The sequence below is a fragment of the Felis catus genome, chromosome C2 (genome assembly GCF_018350175.1).
Source record: "Felis catus isolate Fca126 chromosome C2, F.catus_Fca126_mat1.0, whole genome shotgun sequence".
NCBI lineage: Eukaryota > Metazoa > Chordata > Mammalia > Carnivora > Felidae > Felis > Felis catus.
The window spans coordinates 42847406-42863260 of NC_058376.1; the positions used below are offsets into that span (position 1 = coordinate 42847406).

Consider the following 15855-nt stretch of genomic DNA (forward strand, 5'->3'; position numbering starts at 1 on the left):
AATAGCTTTAAAATTCTCCTCAGTGTATTGGAAAATTCAAGAACCAGCAGCTTTATGGAAGTGAGAAAAGGCAAGTATAAGGCACTGTTTTTGTTAATTATGAGATGATAGTATATACCCAGTGGGGGCTTATAATGGTCGTGTGTGTGTGTGTGTGTGTGTGTGTGTGTGTGTGTGTGTGTTTGGGGGCGGGGGAGGATGAGAATGCTTTTTTCCCCTGTATAAGTTCTCTGTAAAGAGATTTTAAAGACCTAGATCCCTTCAAAGGTAATAATGAAGGGTTTCAGAAAGACGTTTTAGCACAGTTCACTGAGCAGGGTGAAAACATTTGCCCTGTGGATATCAAATACATGGGGGAAAAATCACCTACAATAACTGATGGCACCACCAAGGGAAAAAAAATTTAAAAAATTTTATTTTATTAAAATAAAATAAAATAAAATAAAATAAAATAAAATAAAATAAAATAAAATAAAATTTTATTAAATTTTATTAAAAAGATTTTATTGCTAACACAACTATGATGAGTTTATAAAGTGAATTCTGTGCCTCAGGTGTCAGGCTTGACCATCTGAATTATCTTATTTCTCAAGGTGTCTGTCAGTGGATCTGTTCATTATTCATTTGGTCCATACTTATGGGTGAACCTGTACCCTCTAATGATCAGGAAAAGTGACTTTATGCTAATCCCAAAGGGAGGGGTAATTAGGCATTACAAGTCCCTCTTGTCCCCATCAGTTTAATAACTACTACTCCTGTTTGTATCTTGAAGCTATAAATACATGATATTATATTGTAATTTGTAACATGGTTCTGTTTTCTTTTCCTTCTTGGTACAAGGCAAACACATACATATTGAATCTCTGTGTTTTTAGCATAATAAAAATATTTAAGACTTTATTCTGAGCTTCTAATAATACTTTTAATAATTTCATCATTTATTCTAATGATAATAATTACAAATAATAGTCATCACTAAACATTGACTGAGTTATTGCTAAGTGCTAGACTCTAAGTATTTCATAAGCCTAATCTCAGTTTTCTCAGCAACCTTATGGAATATATGCACTTATTTTGTTTTTCTTGAGCTCAGATCAAGTGTAGAAACATTCATAGTTGTAAATGTCAGTAGTAAAATCTTTCCATCATTGCTCAGAAATGATTAGTCTTTCATATCCCCTCCATACTCACCCCAATCTCATTCATCAAGTCCTCAGTTATACACTGTCATCTTTATACACACACACACACACACACACACACACACACACACACACACACTCCAGATGTAAGCCCTTATTTTTCTAAATTACTTTTTTTTTTTTGCTTTTCAGAACTATAGGGATCATGCATCAGGTAAATTAGAAGGTCTTCTGATGCTCAGAATTGTCTATTTTCATCATTGATTCACTTCAGTAAGAGCAAATCTCAGAGAGAACTATTTTTATTTCACAGATGAGAAAATGATCCCCAGACAGATATTTAACTTGTCCAATACCACATAACTTATGAATGGAAACCTTATAAGTCTAGAGCCTGAACATATAAGACAATGCTAGAGAAATTTAGATTGTACAGCTATCCAAATTTAAGACTCTAATTTTAAAATTATAAAGCTACATTGAATTATAACAGATTGCTACTAGGAAAGTGGAAATAATTATGGACATTGCTCCTCACAGTTCACAGCAATGCCTTTTGCCTGTCTGGTACTCCAGTGAATGTTTGGTGAACAAATAAATGAATAAGTAATGAAATACAGAGGAAGAGCTAATGCCTGAGTAATTTAAAATAATTCTATTTATTATCTTCATTCATTTCCAAAGTATTGAAGTGTGGATATTTGTTGATACTCTGTAGTATAATTTCAGTGTTTTGCATTGTTGACTATACATGGATCATCTGTGTTCCATGTTAATCTTTCTATTGAAAATATGTAATCTGTTTTGTATCACCTTTATCTGGATTTACCCTGGTCGACTGAGACACTTGTGACACAAGATCAAAGATTAGCTGGTAGGAGTTTAGAATGAATTGCCCCAAGATGTGCCACTTTGACATGCAGAGTATTTTGAGCTGAGGACAATCAAGAACCAAAAACTCAGGAGAAAACTTTGACTTTTTCCTTAACTGCCTAAAGGAATTTGGATGGAGGACCTGCTCTAGAAATAGAGCTATCACTATAGATAACTACATTATAATATGAAAAGAGGTGGTAGACAGGAAGGAATTTAGCATAGAGTCTATTTGTTAAAATTTCTCTGTATGTCTCATTGTTTCTGTGTGGCCCAGTAAACGTTTGTTTGCCAAACATTTAGTCTTTTTCATCTCTTGTGAATTCCTTTTCTTCCTTTTGAAGTCCCACACCTCTGCCCCCTTATCCTTGGTTCAGGATGGCATACGTAAATATACCTCATTTTACTTTTCTGTTTTTGAATCTTTCATATATGTGGGATTCCTGTATCTCCAAAATTAAATTTGATTTTTCTCCTGTTAATCTGTCTGATGTCAATTTAACTTAGACCAACCAGAAGAATCTTGAATGGCAGAGAAAACTTCTTCCTCCCCAACAAGCTTATTGAGTAGAAACAAAACAAACATTCATGAGCAGCAGGGTAACTCCTCATAGTGTCAGTTTTCTCTATTTGCTTGCTGTCCAGAGGAACATTTTAATGAAACTGCTCCTCATACAATTTTGGTTGCTTCAGGAAATCAGATCATGGTCTCAATCTCACAGTGTGGCTTTGACACAAATTTTGGGCTCCTTTCTTGACAGTGCTTCCATGTTGTACAGATAATTGAGAGTTGACTAAAATATGCACATTTTCCTTTAGGGCAATCAATAGAATATGGCTGTAAAGAAAATTAAATTGCTTTTTCCTTGAGGTTTGAAGAAATTGAATTTACAAAACTTTAATATACAGTATCAAATTCTTTGGGAAAAAAATAAGAGCACAACACTGATTACATCATTTCATTTCATTTATTTCTCATTGTATAAAGTCTAAACAACTTAGCTTGGTATTCAAGGCTTCTCAGCCCTAGCCCCAACATTATTGTCAGCCTTAAATCCAACTTCTTACATATGTATGCTATGCAAGGCCAAATTGGACTATAAATTATTTCCTGGACATTCACTATGTCTTCAATTCTTCATCTCTATAGGCCTTGTCTGACCACCCTACCAAAAATTATTATTTTTTTATTTCCTTGCCATCCTTTTCCTTCATGACACTGCTTTCTTTTTTTCCCCTTATAGCACTGACATTATATTACATATTTGCTTATTTCTGTCTTGTTGCACCTATAACACTGCTCAATCAATATTTGTTGAATGAATGAATAATTTTCTAAACCATCAAGTAACTTCAATTCTCCATGTTGACAAAAAAAAAAGGCAACTTACTTTTCAGAAGCTTTAGAGTGGTATGGTGGGTCAGTTTGACTTAGCAGGCTTAACAGTTTAAGCAAAGTTTTTTGGTTTTTGTTTAAATTTTTTATTTAATTTTATGTAGAAATTTCGGTGTTCATTAGGGAAACCTACCACCAGTTTTAACAGATTGACTGTCATCAATTCTAAGAAGTTCTATACAGTCTCTTGTGCCTAGCAACGAATTTTGGTCACTTAACTGCCATGCTCTCAAAGAAAGCCAGATGTGACTTGAATGGAAATGAAACTTTCTTATCCGATGTTATTTACATTGTGTTTTTATTTTGCCCATTGGTGGTGACCTGTGATGACCACGTAGCATTATGTACCAGTGGGAACTTGCAGAAGATCTGTTGACATAGCTGCCAAGAGACATTATTATCTGTTTGGGATTTCAGGGGTTTCCTCAGCCACTGCATTGAGCCTCTTAGAAATGAGCATTATCTTTTCTAAATTAAAAAAAAAAAGTTAAATCCTATAAAAAGTTAAAAGAATAGTATAATGGGCACACATATATCTTTCCCTTATAAGTTCTAATTTTTATCATTTTTGTTACATTTGCTTTAAAAATTCTGTCAACATAGGGGAGCCTGGGTGGCTCAGTCTGTTAAGTGTCCGACTTCAGCTCAGGTCATGATCTCACAGTTTGTGAGTTCGAGCCCCACATCGGGCTCTGTGCTGACAGCTCAGAGCCTGGAACCTGCTTCAGATTTAGTATCTCCCTCTCCCTTTGTCCCTCCCCTGTTCACACACTGTCCCTGTTTCTCAAAAAAAAAAAAAAAAAAAAAAAGAAAAAGAAAAAGAAAAATATCTATCAATGTATCCATTTTATCTTTATGTCTTTTTTGCTGAGATATTTGAAATTAAGTTGCAAACATAATGATGTTTTAGTCTAAATGCTTCAACATGTATTTCATAAGAACAAGGACTTCTTTTTAAAAATGTTTTTAAATGTTTATTTATTTTTGAGAGAGACAGAAACAGAATGTGAGTGAGTTAGGGGCAGAGAGAGAGGGAGACACAGAACCCAAAGCAGGCTCCAGGCTACGAGCTGTCAGCATAGAGACTGACACAGGGCTCGAACTCATGATCCGTGAGATCACAACCTGAGCCAAAGCTGGATACTCAACCAACTGAGCCACCCAGGTGCCCCATAAGAACAAGGACTTCTTTTTATATGAACACAATATTATTTTCATATCTAGGACTTTGCATATGAGCACAATAATATCTAATAAACAGTTTCATTAAAATTTCTCCATTTGTCCCATGTGTGTTCCTAGTAAGTTGTGTTAATGTGGCTTTTATTATTTATTTATTTATTTATTTATTTATTTATTTATTTATTTATTTATTTATATCTATTCAAGGATCACAAGTTTCATTAAATTGTCTTGTCTCCTTTATATCCATTCCTTTGCCTCTTCTTTTCTTTTCTCTGTTTTTATTTTATTTTTTTTTTCTTTTACAAACTTGACAAGTTTGTCAAATCCAAGGCAATTGTTTTGTGCAATATTCTACAGTATGAACTTGTTTTCTCACCACTACTTTCAGGTTAAATTTTTTTGCACATAGCCATAGGTGGTTTGCATACTTCCCCTTGCATCTTATCAAAAGATACATAATGCTAATTTGATGCATTACTGGTGATGCTTACTTTGATCCCTTGGTTAAGACAATTTCACTATTGTAAAAATACCTTTATTTGTCCTTTGTATCAATAAATCATATGTTAGGTGAAACTTTGAGCATGTGGCAATCCGTTCACCCTATGGTTTTTAGCATCATTTGGTGGTTCTTGCCTAAATCAATTCCTACACTGTTGTTTGCAAAGTGATGATTTTATTTTTATCATTCCTTCTACACATAATAGCTAACATTCTTTTGTTACAAAGAGTTTTTTTCCTCTCCCTCCCCCATACATTTTTATTGACCCTTTTTTAATGCAATGTTATAATTTATTTCCTTTAAAAAAAATGTTTCAATTGTCCCAAATTTGACCAGTTGGATCTTTGAAGCTAGTTCTTATGGTTTTTTTGTTATGTCCCCATTAATCATTGAGTACTTTCTTGCTTTCTGACACTGTAAGAACATTTAAATTCACCAGTGGTTTTCTCTGCCTCAGCCATTTTTTCCAAGGAACTCTGGTTCCTTTATGTGGAGAATGGTATTTAGAAACCAAGGTCTTTGCACTAGATGAACACAATGTTCGTGTGGACATTGGATATGAGCATTTTCACTTCTATTATATGTAGTTCACTTCCATTCTTCTTACTCTTGTTCCCACTTATTTAATTTTGGATTTCATGCAATAATAGCATTTTCTTCTCTTGTATTTTATTCAGCTAAGTCTTTAATTTCAGCTGCTGCTACCTAAAATTCTACATGATACCTAAAGATTGGCAGATTTCTGTCTGCATCTGACAGTGTGAAAGTCCTAGAATTCTGCTATTCATTCAAGTCTTTCTCAGTCACCTCTGTTTGTCTTTCATCTGATTTACAGATGTGCTAAAGTTCCCAAAATAAATAGGGATATTCAGTGAACCACAATATCTGGAAGATAAAGCAAGTGCTTACCTGTTGGCATTGCCATCTGCTCTGTTTTGGATTGGTAAGTACTTATTCAATCCCCCCAAACAGCATGCATGTCTCAAAAACCCACAGTGACTGGCTTCAGTTCCATCTGGTTGATTCTTGTTATTTCATTACAACTGTTCAGATTTATAAACCCAGCAATTAAAAAAAAAAAAAACGAAAAAACCTAGACATGTTAATACCTATGTTGCCCTTAACCACCATGCCTCAAAAAAAGTGCAATACTTTTTACAAGACATTGTTTCATTGAAGGGACTATCATTATTTTAATGGAACATGTTATACACGCATATGATTTTAAAAGGTTTCTTTCTTTTTGGATTTGTCAGGCCTTCATTTACAAGTAGAAGATTAACTATACTTTATATTAATTGTTCCAAATGTGATGATGGTGAAAAACAACAATACAAATTCCAGCCTTTTTTCCCTCTACCAATGTTTCTATGCAAAGATTAAGAGTGTCTGTGACTAGTTCTAGAGTGATAATTTCAATTGGCTCAGGTCCATTAACTGCAGGGAAAAACACCTGGCAACGAGGTTGGTAGCAGCCCGTTCTTGTTAACCTTTCAGCCTTCACAATAACTACCAGCAGGCACCAAGTCAGAGCCTCTAATAAACTGGCATTAAAGCTGCTGACAGCTAATAACTTTTTATGGGTTTCCAGAACTAAGTGAAAGAAAATGTTCTGATTAATTAGAATCAACGAATTTTTAAGTTCCTTAATCCTAGAATTGGATAATTTTTAGACATGTAAAATAGAATAAAAATCAATGTGTCCTCTCAGAAGACATTTTCCTATAAATAAAATGGATTTTCTAAGTATATTATTTTAGCTACTTTAATCCAGCTTAATTTTCAGCTACTGTGCTCTTTTATTTTCGTAAAGGGGAAAAGAGCTAAGAAATGGGAAACAGTACCAACTCTAGAGGTAGTTTTAACTAGATTCTTCTCACTTGTATAATTTCTGCTAGTGAGTTATAGAAGCTTTGTAATCCCCAATAAATGTAGGAGGCCTCAGTCCTGCAGAGGAAACACTTTAAGAAGAGTATTTACAAGCTTCCCAGACACCCTTCTTTCTGCCTCGCCTATAAGAGAATCAAACAATTTGCTGGTGGACTAAATCTATAAAGAGTATCTGTTCACTGCTGGTTATGTGGAAGCTAAGATGGACTTGAGGAGTCACAGGAGCAATCCAGAGTGAGAGACTCAACTATGGTCTTGCAAAAACCTAGTCAGGAAACCATTTTCTTTCTATGTTAGGTAGCCAAGGGTCAGGTGCTGGACACAGCTCTATTAGAAGGCATGGATCGAGATTGGTGTCGGAAGCCAATTCATGGTACTGACTTTAGGCAAAGACAATTGAGAACCATCATTGCACTAGAGCATGAAGTTTCTTAGAGGCTAGTCCCAGCTAACCATGGTAACAGGAAGTAGTGAAGGTCTACCTACAACAGTGGCCTGGCTTTTGTGGATGGGGGAGAATAAAATTAAGACTGGAGAGAGTTTGCTGACACAGTGAGTGGAGACCTGTATTAGAAAAACTACCCAGTCCTTCATCTCCTGTGTGCCTTCTTTACACTTCATAACAGCACTTTACCTTACTTTACTTCTGGTCACCAAATGTGTTGGGGGTTTTCCCCACACAAAGCAATTCCGTAACACCAGCTGAGTGTCTAACAATTTAACTTAATTCTGACACTGTCTACCTGGAGATAGCATCAGATCCCACAGGCTAAAGGCTCAGTCTCACAAGATAGCTTCCCACTTCAGATAACAACTGTAAGTAGTAGGTCCCCAGGTTATTCACAACTTCTGTCCAACTTGGCTACAAATTGGAAGTTCCCATGAGTTCCTCCCCTTGGATTTGATTATTTTCTAGAGATGCTCACAGAACTCAGGGAAATATGTATTTAGGTTTACCAGTTTATTAAAGGATATGATAAAGGATACAGAAGAAAAGCTAGATGAAGAGATACGTAAGATGCGGTCTGGAAGGGTCCCAAGTACAGGAGTTTCTGTACCCATACGGTTGAGGTGCATCATTCTCTTCATACGTGTTCACTAACCTGGAAGTTCTTTGAACACTGTACTATTGGGATTTTTATGGAGGCTTCTTCATGTAAGCATGACACATCATTAACTCCATTCCTCTCCCATGTATTGAGAAGTGAGAGTGGTTGTGTGTGTGTGTGTGTGTGTGTGTGTGTGTGTGATGCTACTGAAAATTCCAAAGTTCTAATCATGGCTTCGTCTTTCTGGTGATCAGCTCCCATCCAGGACCCTAATCAGAGTAGACTCATTAAAAACAACAATAACAACAACGATGCACCAAGTGCTACTGTCATTAACGAATTTACAAGAGTCTTGGGAGCCCTGTGCCAGGAACCATGGGTAGAGACCAGTATGTATATTTGCTATTATCTCCCAAGACCTTAGTAGAGTGAGGTGAAAACTTCATCCAACTTTCAATCTTCTCACCCAATCTTGGACACCCTGGTGAAAATGGTTCCCTTGGCTGTTTGTGTGTAGGAGGTAAGATTATGGAGAAACAAATTCAACTAAGCTCCTATCTTCTTAGCATGGAAGGGACTTTGAAATAAAAACAACTGTTTTTTTCAAGGATGCAAATATTTACTAGTAGAAAAAAAAATAAGTAGGATAATACTTTGAGATATTAACTGTAGTTCTTTCTAGTTCATGACCTTTTTTTTTTTTTTTTTCCTATCCTGGAGAAGGCAGCTATAATATCCCACATTAATGTTTCAGGGAATGGGTATGACCAATATCATAAATTAAAAGGGAAAAGAATAAACAACTTCTGAAAGGACCTCCAAAACTCTTTGTTAGGAGAAAGGCCTTTTAGACTTTCCAAAGCAGAAGGTTTTGTTTTTTTAGATTTTTTTTTTTAATGTTTCTTTATTCTTGAGAAAGAGAGAGTACAGAGCATGAGCAGGGAAGAGGGAGAGAGAGAGAGAGAGAGAGAGAGAGAGAGAGAGAGAGAGAGATTGATTATCTTAAGTGTGCTTCAGACTCTGAGATGTCAGCATAGAACCTGATGCGGGGCTTGAACTCACAAACCATGAGATCATGACTTGAGCCAAAGTCGGACACTTAACCGACTGAGCCACTCAGGTGCCCCTCCAAAGCTCAAGGTTTAAAACAAACAAACAAACAATGGAATTGTAAGAAAACATGATAGCCAGTATCAGTATTTTCCATGTTCATCAATTCAATAAAATCTTAACTGGACTGAGAAGGAAGAGATAATCAGAGGATAAGCAAGAACATTTATGTATGGTGGGCCCCTGTGTTCTGTCCCTCTCCCCGTGCTTGAAAAATGTGTAGGCATAGATCCAAGATCTCAGAGCGAGGTCCATTTCCTCTTTCTCAGTGAGTACTCAAACAAGTCCCATGATCCAGTCCTCCACATTGTTCCCAGAATCATGTGGAAGCAAAAAAAAAAAAAAAAAAAAAAAAAACAAAAACAAAAAACAAAAAACAAAAAACAAACAAACAAAAAAAAACAGGCTAGAGTGTCAGGTCTAAGATAAGCCTTAGAAACCACAGAATTTCTCACAACCCATACCAGTGAGGGAGGGCATCTGATGACTTGCTGTGCCTCCTGGAGACTGCATAAGTAATAGAAAGCCAGACCTGGAGAGTTCATAAAGGAGGGAACATGAGAAAATGCAGAGGCAACCTGCCTAGGTCAGTGTCTGAGAATTAGATGGGAACATATGGATCTCAGATGGGAACATATGGATCTCTCAGACAGGAAGAGCTCCTGAGGAAGGAGCCCAATCTCATCCCCTCATTCTTGATACCAAGTCATTACCTAAGAACCCTAGATTGGGGCACCTGGGTGACTCAGTTAAGTTACTGACTCTTGGTTTCACCTTAGGTCATGATCTCATAGTTCATGAGTTTGAGCCTCAGCATCCCTGCTTGGGATCCTCTCTCTCCCTCTCTGCCCCTCCCCTGATGGCTCTCTCTCTCTCTCTCTCTCTGAAAAAACAAACAAGCAAACTAAAACAAAAATCAAAACAAACAAACAAACAAACCCTAGATTTATGACAAAACCCCTATAATAAAGGAAATTGTTTTGACCTGATTAAGAATTTATTTTTATCACCTGATCAAATGGGGACCCAAGATACAAAATTAAGTTGAAATATTGAAAAATAAACAAATTTACATTTCTTGTGCACCTGAATTTTGTGGATTAAGGTTCATACTGATTACATTTTATGTTTATATTATTTGTGCATTGCCTTTAATGAATTCTATTAGCATGTGAGTTCCCGAAGGATAATGGTTACATCTCATTCATATTTCTGATCTCCAGACAACTTGAAATATTTGTTCAGTAGTATTGAATGCCTTAATCCAAAACATTCTTAGTAGAAAATTTTCTTGGTTAGCTAACTCATTCAGCCACTATTTTCAAGCCTGGTGTTCAGGTATGTTTACTCATTCAGTGGGTCATCAAACATAAACAGCTACAGTTCAACATCACTAATCCAAAGAATGCATCTGGTTAGCACATCTAACCAGAATGTGCTAACAAGTCGAACACAGAGCTCTCCAATCTCAAAATCTGATATATCTCTACTTCTTAAAGTACTGTCTTCACTTAGTTCCCAACATATGTGACTTATCTAGCCTTCTTCCTACCTTTTTGTCCATTCCTACTCAATTTCTTTTGCTGGTTTCTCCTCTCTTGATCTTATGCAATCTCCAGGCTATAAATTCTGTGTACTGGTGACTTATACAATTATATAGCTGGCTCACATTTCTTTCCTTAGCTTCAACTTCCCCTTTAACCTTTGCATCTAGATGTCTAAGACACTCCTAAAGTTTAACCTGTCTAAAACTGAGCTTCTGATATATCCCCCCAAGCGAGCTCCCCTAGCATTTTGCTGCCATTTTGGTAAGTGACAGTTTTCTATTTCCAGCGTCTCAAACCAAAACACCTGGTGCCATGCCTGATCACTCCTGTACTTTTGAATCTCATTCCAAGTCTATAGGGAAATCTATTTGATTATACCTGTAAATATATCCAGAATCTGATCATTATCATCATATCTACTGCTATCATGTAAGACCAAGGCACCATCTCCTCATGCCTGGATTATGTGTCCAATCTTGTCCTCCTGTAGACTATTTATCAGCACAGTGGCCAGAGTGATCCTATTAAAGTATCATCAGATTAGGTAAACTCTCTGCCCCCAAATTTTCCATGGCTTTCTAATACAGAGCAAAACCCAAAAAAGCCTCACTGGCTCCACATGCATGAACTCTCAACCTTCAATTTTCCCTTTTAGGACTTCAGCAACTATGGCTTCCTTGTTGTTTCTCAAACATATCAGACATACATTCAAGAAGTCCTCTGAACTTTGTACTCTCATAGCTTGGAATATCCTTTCTTATTATATTTACATGGTTAGCTCCCTCACTTCATATTTTTATTCAAAAGTCATCTTTTAATAATACTTTCCTGGACACTTGATCTAAAATTTTAATGCTTAACTTTGCATTTCATAGGGCTTTCCCTGTTTTATAATTCCTTCTTAGAATACATCATTTATTCACATAATATATATTTACTTATTTATCTTGTTTGTTGTCTGCCTCCTGCTTGACAGTGTTTTGTTCACTACATAATATCTGGCCTTGGGGTGCCTGAGTGGCGCAGTCGGTTAAGCGTCCGACTTCAGCCAGGTCACGATCTCGCGGTCCGGGAGTTCGAGCCCCGCGTCGGGCTCTGGGCTGATGGCTCAGAGCCTGGAGCCTGTTTCCGATTCTGTGTCTCCCTCTCTCTCTGCCCCTCCCCCGTTCATGCTCTGTCTCTCTCTGTCCCAAAAATAAATAAACGTTGGAAAAAAAATATATCTGGCCTTACAGTAGTGCTTGGCATATGGCAAGTACTCAATAAATAGTTGTTGAATAATTATTTACTAGATAATGAGTATTTACTAAGCCATCTCCAGATTCTTTTTTAGTTATATTAATTCATGGCCACATTAAAAAAAAAACTATTTCACTAACAAAATTTTTCAACATGGGTTTTATTTTACAGTATTAAAAATGCTTCTGTATCACACGTTTGCATACAATAAAGTATTACTTTTCTTCTAATAAATATACTTTCTGAGCACAATGCTATCTGGAAAAAGCTCTGTTAGTAATTAACATGAAGGTTATTTTGCCTCATTATAAATTGGTTCTTTATCCTAGAATGGTTTCTGGACCAAATCATAAAATAAGCATTTTGCTTTTGAATGAAAGCTGTGTCTTTGTAGACAATCTTCTGTCTTCTGTTTGCTTTCTTTCTTTTTTTATTTTGACTTATCTTGTTCTTGTTTGCCAGAATTTTTAAACCTCTTCATTTCTATCCATGGAAACCTACATATTAAGGGTGAAATATTTTTAATACTTCCTAAATTAATTTCCTTATTAATAAACTGATTTTTCTCAGGAGGCTGTCCACTATTTTGGCATCAGGGAAGGGGAGAAGGACAATACTCTTTCTGAAAGAAGAATATGATGTTGGAGATAAAAGTAATGGAATTTTAATCTACCTTCTGATGCTTTGAAGCCCCACGCAGAATGAGAAAGTTTGCTACAAATTTGTTTACAAATGTAAACAGGAAAACTAAGGGCAGAGGAGCTGTAGCCTTCCTCAGCAGTTAGTACTTCTATAGGAATCTAATGTTCCAGGGCTGTTCTGGCAAACATGTGGTAGCTCAGTACAGTCAGAAGAGTGGGAGGTTCAGTTTGGAGGAGGAAGGATATTGACATACGCATGTTCCCTTCAGTTTCAGAGTGTGTAGACACTGGTATAAAGACTACAAAATAACCTAGTATGGTGTGAGAGCAATCTGAGTCCAAGAATAATGCAAAGGTGGCTCTGAGGGATTTGCAGAATCAGGGACCAGAGGGGAAGAAGTGCCAGCTCAGTGGGTTAAGAGGTCAAAGCAAACTGAGAAATTTAGGATCAGAAGAGTACAGCTATATAATGAATAGGTAAACTCTTAGTGATCACTAGATAATACACCCAAAGCTTAGCCTGAGGCTCGGAGCCTCCCTGTCCCAGAGCCCAAGGTCACTTAAGCTGTCCCCACTAGTATACAATACATTAGAGGTCAGCAAATTGTAACCCACAGGCCAACATAGCTTGCTGCCTGTTTTTGTATGTCCTATAAGCTGAGAATGATTCTTACATTTTTAAATAGTTGGAAAAAAACCCAAAATATTTTACAGCAGCACTTGAATAATATATGAAAATCAAATTTCATATAAAACATTCATAAATAAAGTTTTACTGGAACACAGCCATAGTCATTCATTTATGTCTTGACCATGGTTACTTTCCTCCCGGCAGAGTTGAATAGTTGCAATAGTGACTGTACGGGCAATAAAGCCTCAAATATACTGTCTGGTCATTTACAGATAAAGTTTGCCCACTCTTGCAATATACCATCTTGGAAGGTAGCCAAAGAGAAAGAGAAGAATCTGACAAACGGAGCTATAACCTGAAAGGGACTGAAATAATCTCCAAGAGACCATTGAATCGTTGAATCCATTACCTTTAATTGAGACAAAAATTAGGATTAGCTAGAAATTCTAGGAGATGCCTTTTTCCACATGTTCCACATGGCTCAGTGGGACATCTTTAGTTATGAGGTATTTCAGAAAGAGAGGGTGGTCTCTTGGCCCTGAACAGACTCAGTGCAGATTTAGTCATACCTCATATGATGGTATCCTACAGCAAGTATGAAACACATAAACATTTTATTAGACTCCAAGCTTATGAAACCTTTGGATGAAACTGTGAAATTGTTTTTGTTTTGTGTTTTCATTATCTTTCCTCCCTTGTAAGTCTGTTGGTAGCCCCATTTCCATGCTTACTAAGGTACCACCTTCACTCAGGCTGTATTCTTGATGTCTTGTGTTATTCCCGGCTCTCCTCTCCTACTCTTCACAAGACAATGGAAGCATCTTGTTTGTTTTTAAGATTTACATTACTCCAATTTTAAAGGAGAAGAACTGGAAATGGATAAGAATTGATGTTGATTAAACACACACCTGAATCTATAAGCCAGGTGGAAAGGAATATGGAAGTAATCACCAGTCCTTAAACTTAATCTTGAACTTAACATTACTATTGATTAGGGATCATCATTTCTCTTATTAATTACATTACAGTGATACCATTAATAAACTTTCCCTATTTGTTATGTATTTTCAGTGTTAAGTAGAGTCTTTTTATTTTACTTAATCCCTAAATTTACACCATTCTCAAGTCTGTGTAACTTCACAGCCTATACTTGTAAATTGAGAGTAAGTTAAAACTCCTCACCACTACTTAACCCTGCTTTATATGTTTAAAATACATTTTTTTTGTAAATGACTTAGTTCTCTCTCTCTTTCTTTTTAATAATTGTTGTTTTCTGTACATAGATCCTTAAAGGCTTCAGCAGCCTATTTTTTTTCTCTCTAACCCTCAAGGTTAAATGGCCCAGTTCAGCTATGCCAGCATTCTTCTTGGTAAAAGAGATAACAACTCATTGTTCAGAGTTAACCTTGAAGTTATATGATGTTAAATCAGTTTTACTTAGGGATGTTTTTTTCACTCACCCCCCCCCCCCAAGGTCCCTTTTATTCTGTCATACAATTTGCTGTTGAACTAAATGATGCATTTAAATAAAATGACCAAAGATAATGACTGTGACAAGGGAGAGACCAGAACAATTGCTGTTGTAATGTCATTCTGATCTGAATGACCCTGTTAGGTTGGAGTCAGGATGCAAAGGGTGTCAAGTCATGGTAACTTGCCACTTTTTCCCAGCCAAATAATGGTAGTTTCTGGTAGGCTGGTATTTAAAGAAAAGTTGTCCAAGGGGTAAACTATTTGTTATAAGTCAGGCTCAAAAATGATCACAACACTAATCATCATAAGTAGAATGTAAGAAAAATGTAGTCAAGTTGATCGTCAAACTGAATGACATTCAAGTCTGTTTCTTCCTGGAACTTATATAGCATGGTAAAATAATGAGGAAGAACAGTTGTGGTTACTAAATTGGCTTGGCTAAAGTGTTTTGTGAAATTGAAAGATAATTGACAAGATGTCTTTCAAAGACAACTAGGTTTATGAACTTAGGAGATGGATTTTTGTGGTGGAAAAAAGCAGTTGCAGAGCTTTCAGACTACATGATAGTCTAACAGAATAATACCTTTTCTTCCCTTCCTCCCTTCCTCTCTTCTTCCCTTCTTTATTTCCTTCTTTCCTCTCCTCTCCCTCCCTCCCTCCCTCCTTTCCTTCCTTTCTTCTTTCCTTCTTTCCTCCCCATCTCCCCCCACACCCCCCTCCCCTTCACTAAGGTGAGAATATCCTAGAGGCTATTGTTATTTGGCTAACTGGCATAAAGGGAGATTTTATAATTTTACTTTTACCTTTAAGGTTTTGGTCATATGAATTTAGCACTATGTATACTTGATTTTTCATGCATCACTGACCAGATATTTTTGCTTTATAACACAATAGAAAAAGGCCAGAAAGTTTTGTTTCTTAAAAATTTGTTCAGGGATACTCTATACATTTTCTTAACTTATTTCTAAGCAGAAAGCTTATAATCTTTCTCCTAAAGTTGTCTTTTTATGCCATTTAATATGCAATCTGATCTTAATACATGAGTATGGAGTCTATTGAGACTAGAGTTTGATTTGTGATTTTTATATGGCCTTGGAATTTTTTCCCCTTAATACCAAGAGCAATATCATTGTTTTATAATCAGAAGCCAAATTTAAAGTACATGATCTATCAAAAC

General features: G+C 36.3%; 2 non-coding genes across 2 annotated transcripts; both read right to left on the reverse strand.

Moving 5' to 3' along the window:
• Positions 1–1084: 1084 nt before the first annotated feature.
• Positions 1085–1154, reverse strand: LOC111556455. The gene has a single exon (XR_002735927.1). It is a non-coding gene; the product is annotated as a small nucleolar RNA U2-30 (small nucleolar RNA).
• A 174-nt stretch (positions 1155–1328) lies between these two features.
• LOC111556456 lies at positions 1329–1408 on the reverse strand. Its single transcript, XR_002735928.2, has one exon. It is a non-coding gene; the product is annotated as a small nucleolar RNA U2-19 (small nucleolar RNA).
• Positions 1409–15855: the final 14447 nt, after the last annotated feature.